This window comes from Callithrix jacchus, chromosome 17 (assembly GCF_049354715.1).
Source record: "Callithrix jacchus isolate 240 chromosome 17, calJac240_pri, whole genome shotgun sequence".
In the NCBI taxonomy this organism is placed as follows: Eukaryota; Metazoa; Chordata; class Mammalia; order Primates; family Cebidae; genus Callithrix; species Callithrix jacchus.
The window spans coordinates 53337181-53344149 of NC_133518.1; the positions used below are offsets into that span (position 1 = coordinate 53337181).

A 6969-nucleotide genomic window follows, 5' to 3' on the forward strand; every position below is an offset into this window, starting at 1 on the left:
CCTTCCTTCACATCCCTCAGAAGGACCAACCTTGCTGACACCTTGATTTCAGACTTCCAGCTTCAGAACAGTGAGACAATACATGTCTGTTGTTTAAGCCACATCGTTTGTGGTACTTTGTTAAGGCAGCTCTAGGTAATTAGTACAACCAGGTAGGATGCATTAGCTTTTCTCCATCATTTTCAAATCATGTGGAATACAGCGGAGGATCAGAAGGCAGTGTCTGCCCTTTTGGAAACACTTCGTTATAGAAATTGAGGTTGTGGGAAAATAACTTGAGAAGAGCAAACTAACTCCAGATTTTTTACTTTGGTCATTCATGAGACCCTGAATAGGACTGGCTAATTCTGAAGTTCTACTCCTTGTTCCTTTCTTTCCATTTTCGTGAATTGATAGGCGTGACTCATTTTTCACAGCCATCTGTGGGAACACATGGACTCCTTCAGTTAGTGGCTATTAAGATCTGTTCTACAGTCTGAGGGGGGTTATTTGGGAATGTTTTTCTCCTAGGTCCTTTTCATGGGAACTTTTCCAAAACAGAAGGTTAATAAAATTTTGATAGAGGCAGATACAGAATGTCTTGAAAACCCCCTGATATATTCTCATTGCCTTTAATCAGGTCATCTGACAGGCTACCTTCAAAGAACCTGACTTTAAGTTGAGTCCTTATGAGGGCTGATTTTACTTTGTTTGTCAAATATTGTAAAGTCTATTTGCCTTGTTGGTCAAAAGTTGATTAAAGAAGAAATACCAGGGAGAAAGAATGACATAAACAGAAAATACATTGAAAATATTAAATGCATTCAGAGCATATGATTTATTCCCTTCCAGTTCAATCTGACAATAGAGAATATAATAAATTTGTTCCCTGAGGAACTTCTTTTCCACTTCAAGTCCTTTGTTTGGCTATTTTCACCCTTCAGTCTCTATCCTCTTTTCTGTTTTTTAGGTCTAGATTTGCAGATATTTCAGCAAAGCTGTATAATGACCCATTTGGTTGAGCCTTGGGAGTCAGATTCTGATTGCTTCTTGGAAGTGAGCATAGCAAGATCCCTCTGGGGCCTTGCTCTGGTGCTATTAGTGAATGTCTTGGTTTCCTGGAGATCAGAGTTGCCCTTCTGCAGCTCTGGCTCCATTTCCTCTCGCTTCCATGTACTAGTGTCACTCGCTATGTACAGAGGTTGCTTTCCTTCTTTTCAAAAATTGAGATTAAATCCACATAACATAAAATTTACAATTTTAACCTTTTAAAGTGTACATTTTGGTGGTTTTTAGTATATTCACAATGTTGTGCATTGTGTTAGTGCAATGTTAATGCAACTATCAGCGCTAACTCCAGAATGTTTCCAGCACCCCAAAAAGAAACCCTGTACCCATTAACTGTCATGTCCTGATTCCTCCATCTCCCCTTTTTCTGGTACCCACTAACCTATTTTCTGTCTCTATGGATTTGCCTAATCTGGATATTTCTTTTTTGGGTTGGGGGACGGAGTTTCACTCTTGTTACCCAGGTTGGAGTACAATGGCATGATCTCGGCTCACCGCAACCTCCGCCTCCTGGGTTCAGGCAATTCTCCTGCCTCAGCCTCCTGAGTAGCTGGGACTACAGGCATGCACGCGCCACCATGCCCAGCTAATTTTTTGTATCTTTAGTAGAGACAGGGTTCCACCATGTTGACCAGGATGGTCTCGATCTCTTGACCTCGTGATCCACCTGCCTCAGCCTCCCAAAGTGCTGGGATTACAGGCTTGAGCCACCACACCCGGCCTGGATATTTCATATAAATTGAACCATATGATACTTGGACTTTGTGTCTAGCCTCTTTCACTCAGCATGTTTTCAGGGTTCATTCATGTTGTAGAATGTTTCAGTACTCCATTCCTTTATTTGGCTGACTGTCATTCCATTGTATAAATATACCACATTTTATTTCTTCATTCATCAAGTGATTGGCATTTGGGTTGTTTCCATTTTGGGCCTATTATGAATAATGTAGTTATGAATATTCATGTATTAGTTTTAGTATGGACATATGTTTTCATTTGTATGTATATGTATTAATATATCCACAGGGCATATACCTGTGGTTGGAATTGCTGGGTCATATAGTAACCCCACATTTAAGTTTTTGAAGAACTGCCAACCATTTTTTTAGTCTTTTCTTTTCAGGGAGAATAAGATGATAAGATTGATTTCAGACACACTGATGTTAAGGATAAGCTGAATTGTCAGAGAGAAATGTCCACCATGAGTTGAAGATGCAAGAGTGGAGCCCAGTTAGAGATGCCAAGATTGCATATATCGACATTCAAATGCAGTGACTGCCAAAGCTACGAGGGAGATGAGGTCTCTGAGGGTGATAACAGGTAGAAAGAAGAAAATACGAGAAGCCTATGATAGGCCCAGCACTGCCTAAGATCGTACTTTACTTGTGTTGTTAGTTTAATCATTACAACGTAATGAAGTGAGTGCTACTATTAGCCCCATTTTATAGATGGGGAAACTGACGCTCGCTGAGGTTAAGCATAGTAGCTAGTTTGCATAGTGTGTATACAGCAGAGCCAGGATTTAAATGCTGGCAAAGAACATAGATATAGCCAGAAGAAATTTAGAGGATGAGAAGCAAATTAAAAAGAAAGAGACCCATTAAGTGCAATAGGGTGGGATAAGTGAGTTACTGTGTTCTAGAATAAAAGGAAGAAGTTTTTTTGTTTGTTCTTTGTTTTAGAAGGAATTTGTCAATTGTGCAGACTGTTACAAAGACATCAAGTAAACACAAGATAGAGATGTTTAATAAGATCTAATTATCCCATTTCTGACCCGTTACAATTCTCAGGATGTTTCCTATTTAGCTATTAACTCTCTGTCCTGGCTGCTGCTCTATATGCATTTTCCTCTGCAGAACACCAGGACATCACTGGGTCACTATTATAGACAATAAACACATTTCAGAATGAGTAAGGAAACCGATTATTTACACAGAAAACAGTTTCACAGAAACCAATTTTTTTTTTTTTGAGTTGGAGTCTCTCTGTTACCCAGGTTGGAGGGCAGAGGTATGATCCCAGCTTACTGCAACCCCGCCTCCCAGGTTCAAAGGATTCTCTTGTCTCAGCCACCCAAGTAGTTGGGATTACAAGCATGCACCACCATGCCCAACTAATTTTTGTATTTTTAGTAGAGACAGGGTTTCACCATGTTGGTCAGGCTGGTCTTGAACTTCTGACCTCAAATGATCCACCCGCCTCACCCTCCCAAAATGCTGGGATTACAGGCCTGAGCATTGCACCCGGCCAAAAACTAAAATGTTTAAGTAAAATGAGATTCTCTTATGGTAAGTCATGAAGTAAAATTTTGAATGCATAAGACTAAATAACTCTTAGTACTAGAAGGAAAGGAATTATATTGCAGCATTGAAATAAAACTGTATTTTATGGGTAATGAAGTGGTACCCTCACCTTTCTTCAGTTTTTTATATCTTTGGCTTTTTTTTTTCCCTCTTCAGATGATGGCAGGTGGACCTTAAAGGGCCATTATTTGGGAGCACTGAAGCACATCCACATAATAATGACATTATGTGAGAAATCTCAGGCAGTTTTCGCCAGTCAAGTCTTTTTCGTTACTAGTCTCAGGTACTGCTGGGGCTAGAGTCTTCTCTCGGTTCAGACTGTTGGTTTATTTGGCACTTGAGAATATTTTCAAAGGTAAAGTAAGGTTGGATACCCTGAAAAACCAATCATAAAAGTTTTCCGTACAAAGCTTTTGTATGGAAAATTGCCATGAAAAACTAAGGAACAAATGTTTTTAAGAGAAAAATAAGGTAAAAATAAAGTGAAATGGATGTCATAGTAAGTCCCTGTTACTGACAAACCAATGGACAACCAAGCAACTAACTAGAATAAATTCACCCATTGGCTTGTCTGCAGCTCGATTTTATAGCCTGCTCTTTGTTAGAAAACAAATGGTTTTAGGGCTGCTTTTTATTTAAAAAAACAAAAAAAAGCCTTATCGAGGACCTTTGTACCCTCACTATCTGCCTAAATAATGTCTTTTTAACTCCTCTAGATGCCTGGTACCTGGCATTGGGATGATTAAGGAAAAGGAATATTGTCTCTTGGGTGTATGAGTCAGATAGTTGTGGTATGACTCTGGATTGGTTAGTTTGCATATCAAAGGCATCCATGCTTCTGGCTGAGTCTTTTGCTGTTTCTAAGACTTAGCTAACCCTGAAGGGGGCTGTCTCTCCCCAGCTAGATAGGTATTTTTTTTTTTTAAGACGTCAAAACGTCATAACATAGAAAAATTAAAAAATATACAATCTAAAAAGTGGGTTTTTTCCATAGTTTGTTAGTGGTCATGAAAAGACTAAAGCAATGAAGCATTGCCCTATTCCGAATATGAAAGAGGTATTTATATTACACTGCACTGTGGGGAAGCAGTGTAGGAAAAGAGACCAAGTTCATCGAAGCCTTCCCAGTTTGGGCCATTTCCTAACATTAATTGCATCTATGTAAATTACTTCTTGTTGATCATTCAAATGCATTCTTTCCATTTATTTATTTATAGATGACTCTAGCTCTCATCCAAAAGGAATTTAAAAGGGAAAAAAGACCTAAAATCAAATTTGGATGAGGAATGCTAGAAAGCTGTTAATGTCCCATCACGCTGCAGAAAGCAAAGTACATTGGTATATTAATGTGGGCAGCAAAGGCTATCTGGTTCATACAGGAAAATTTCAGAGAGATTTATGTTTACTTTTCATCTCTTTGGCAGTCATTTTTTTCTTCAGGGTTGCCTATTCTCCTTGTCACTGGTTGTGTGTGGTCTGTGTTCTATTTGATCTCGTCTCTAAGGTTTCATTAGAGTTTTGATATTGACTTTTTTTTTTAATGAAGGAAAACATCAGACATACCTTTATTGCTGACTCCTGCCCCCTTCAGAACCCACAGTCACAGGCCTCCAGGCTGTTCTGTAAGTAGAGCGCTATGAAACCTTGTCAGTCCTTCATACTAGTGAGCAGGGCTGAGACTCTCAGATCTTCCCTTATGGCTGCCATCCACAGTTTAAGGTCTGGAGCATAGTCTACACACTCTTTTAACTTCATTGATTCCAGCTGTTCAAACCAGGGCGAGATGAGGTAATCAATCAAAGAGATGGAACTGCCACCAAACAAGGTTGTTATCTTATTAGTCAGAACCTCCTCTAGCTTGCTAAATTCTTGTTTTGTTTGTTTGTTTGTTTGAGACAGAGTCTTGCTTTGTTGCCCAGGCTGGAGTGCTGTGGCGTGACCTAGGCTCACTGCAACCTTCATCTTCCAGGTTCAAGAGATTGTCCTGCCTCAGCCTCCCGAGTAGCTGGGATTACAGGCATGTGCCACCACATCCAGCCAATTTTTCTAATTTTAGTAGAGATGGGTTTTCACCATGTTGGCCAGACTGGTCTCAAACTCCTGACCTCAAGTTGCTACATGTGCCGCTTGTTTAAGGAGACCACTAGGCAGGCTTTGTGTGAGCAGCATGGCTGTTTATTCACCCGGGTATGGGTGGGCTGAGTCCAAAAAGAGAGTCAGCGGAGGGTGGTGGGATAGGAGTTGGTTTTATAGGTTGGGGCAAGCAGTCAATTAAAGGTGGTAATCCATTTTAGGGAGGGTGAGGGCATAAGGGGATGCATGGTCACAAGGGTAGGGGTCAGTAATCTATCTTGGGAAGGGGAAGGGTGTCACAGGATGCATGGTCATAATTGTAGGGGTCATCTGTTACAAACAGGCATGATCATAAGGTTGGAGGATATTGGTTGCAAGCAGAGGGGAGGGTGCGGTCATAGTTACAGGGTGGGGGTCTTGAGAAACCCAGTGTCCAGGGGGAAATTCTGCAAGACTGAGCAGGAACAATTGTTGCAGGTTGCAGGGGAAGAGTAATTAGTTGAGGCAGGAACAAGTTGTTTCACTTCTTTCTGTGGCCACCTGGTGACTTGTGGTTGCTTCAAACTTTCTGGTTTCTGGAGACCATCCAGAGGTGTAAATGTGGGTCACCAAGGCTAAAATGGCCAGGCCTGGACTAGGAGGCCTAACAGGTGATCTGCCCACCTTGGCCTCCCAGATGTTGGGATTACAGGCGTGAGCCAGTGTGTCTACCTCTAAATTCTTCATGCAGTGCTTCTTTCAGGCTAGCACAGACTTCTTTCAGCTTCTAAGAAGCATCCAACCTAAGATGGCACCCCTGAAAACAACTCAAAGACCATCTTCTGGCAAGCTTTCTTATAGAGGTCATCCGGCAGCAGCTTCTTCCCTGGTATGCTTCATCCAGGGTATTCACAAGTGATTGCAGACTTGTGGATCAGCTGACTCTATTTTCCAGAACTGGCACCAGACTAAAGGGATTTTTCATAAAGAGCCTCTCAGGCTTATTTGTCAGGTTGATATTGATGACTTCATGCCCGATTCCCTTGGTCTTCAGGACCAGACACATCCTCTCAGCAAATGGGCAGAACCTCATGCTGTAGAGGCTGATCAGGCCCCTGGGACCAGCCCTGGGGTGCTTCCCTTCCCCAGGCTCCTGGCTGACTCCCTGGACATCACGGCCCAGCGCAAGCTGAGCTCCCAATGCCGCAGGCTTTCAACATCGACATTTTGAACATTTGACATCTCTTTAAACTTTTAAATATTTGGTTAAGTAAAACAAAATCTCCAAAGGTATACAAACATATATTACTTTTGAGTAATCATTGAATACTGACACATTTAGAGTAGTATGACATTCTCATAACTACACCATTAAGTTCAAAAAGAAAGATACATTTCTAATTTAATGTTACTAATAAAAAAAATTAAAAACTCAGAGTTTGTTTTTGTTTTGTTTTGTTGTTCTTGTTGTCTTTTTCTAAGATAGAGTCTTACTCTGTTGCCCAGGCTAGAGTGCAGTGGTGCGATCTCAGATCACTGCAACCTCCACCTCCCGGATTAAAGCAAT

At 41.0% G+C, this 6969-nt stretch overlaps 1 pseudogene; it reads right to left on the reverse strand.

Moving 5' to 3' along the window:
* Window positions 1-4937: 4937 nt before the first annotated feature.
* On the reverse strand, window positions 4938-6575 carry LOC100407399 (glutathione S-transferase omega-1 pseudogene; annotated as a pseudogene).
* Between the last annotated feature and the right edge of the window lie 394 nt (window positions 6576-6969).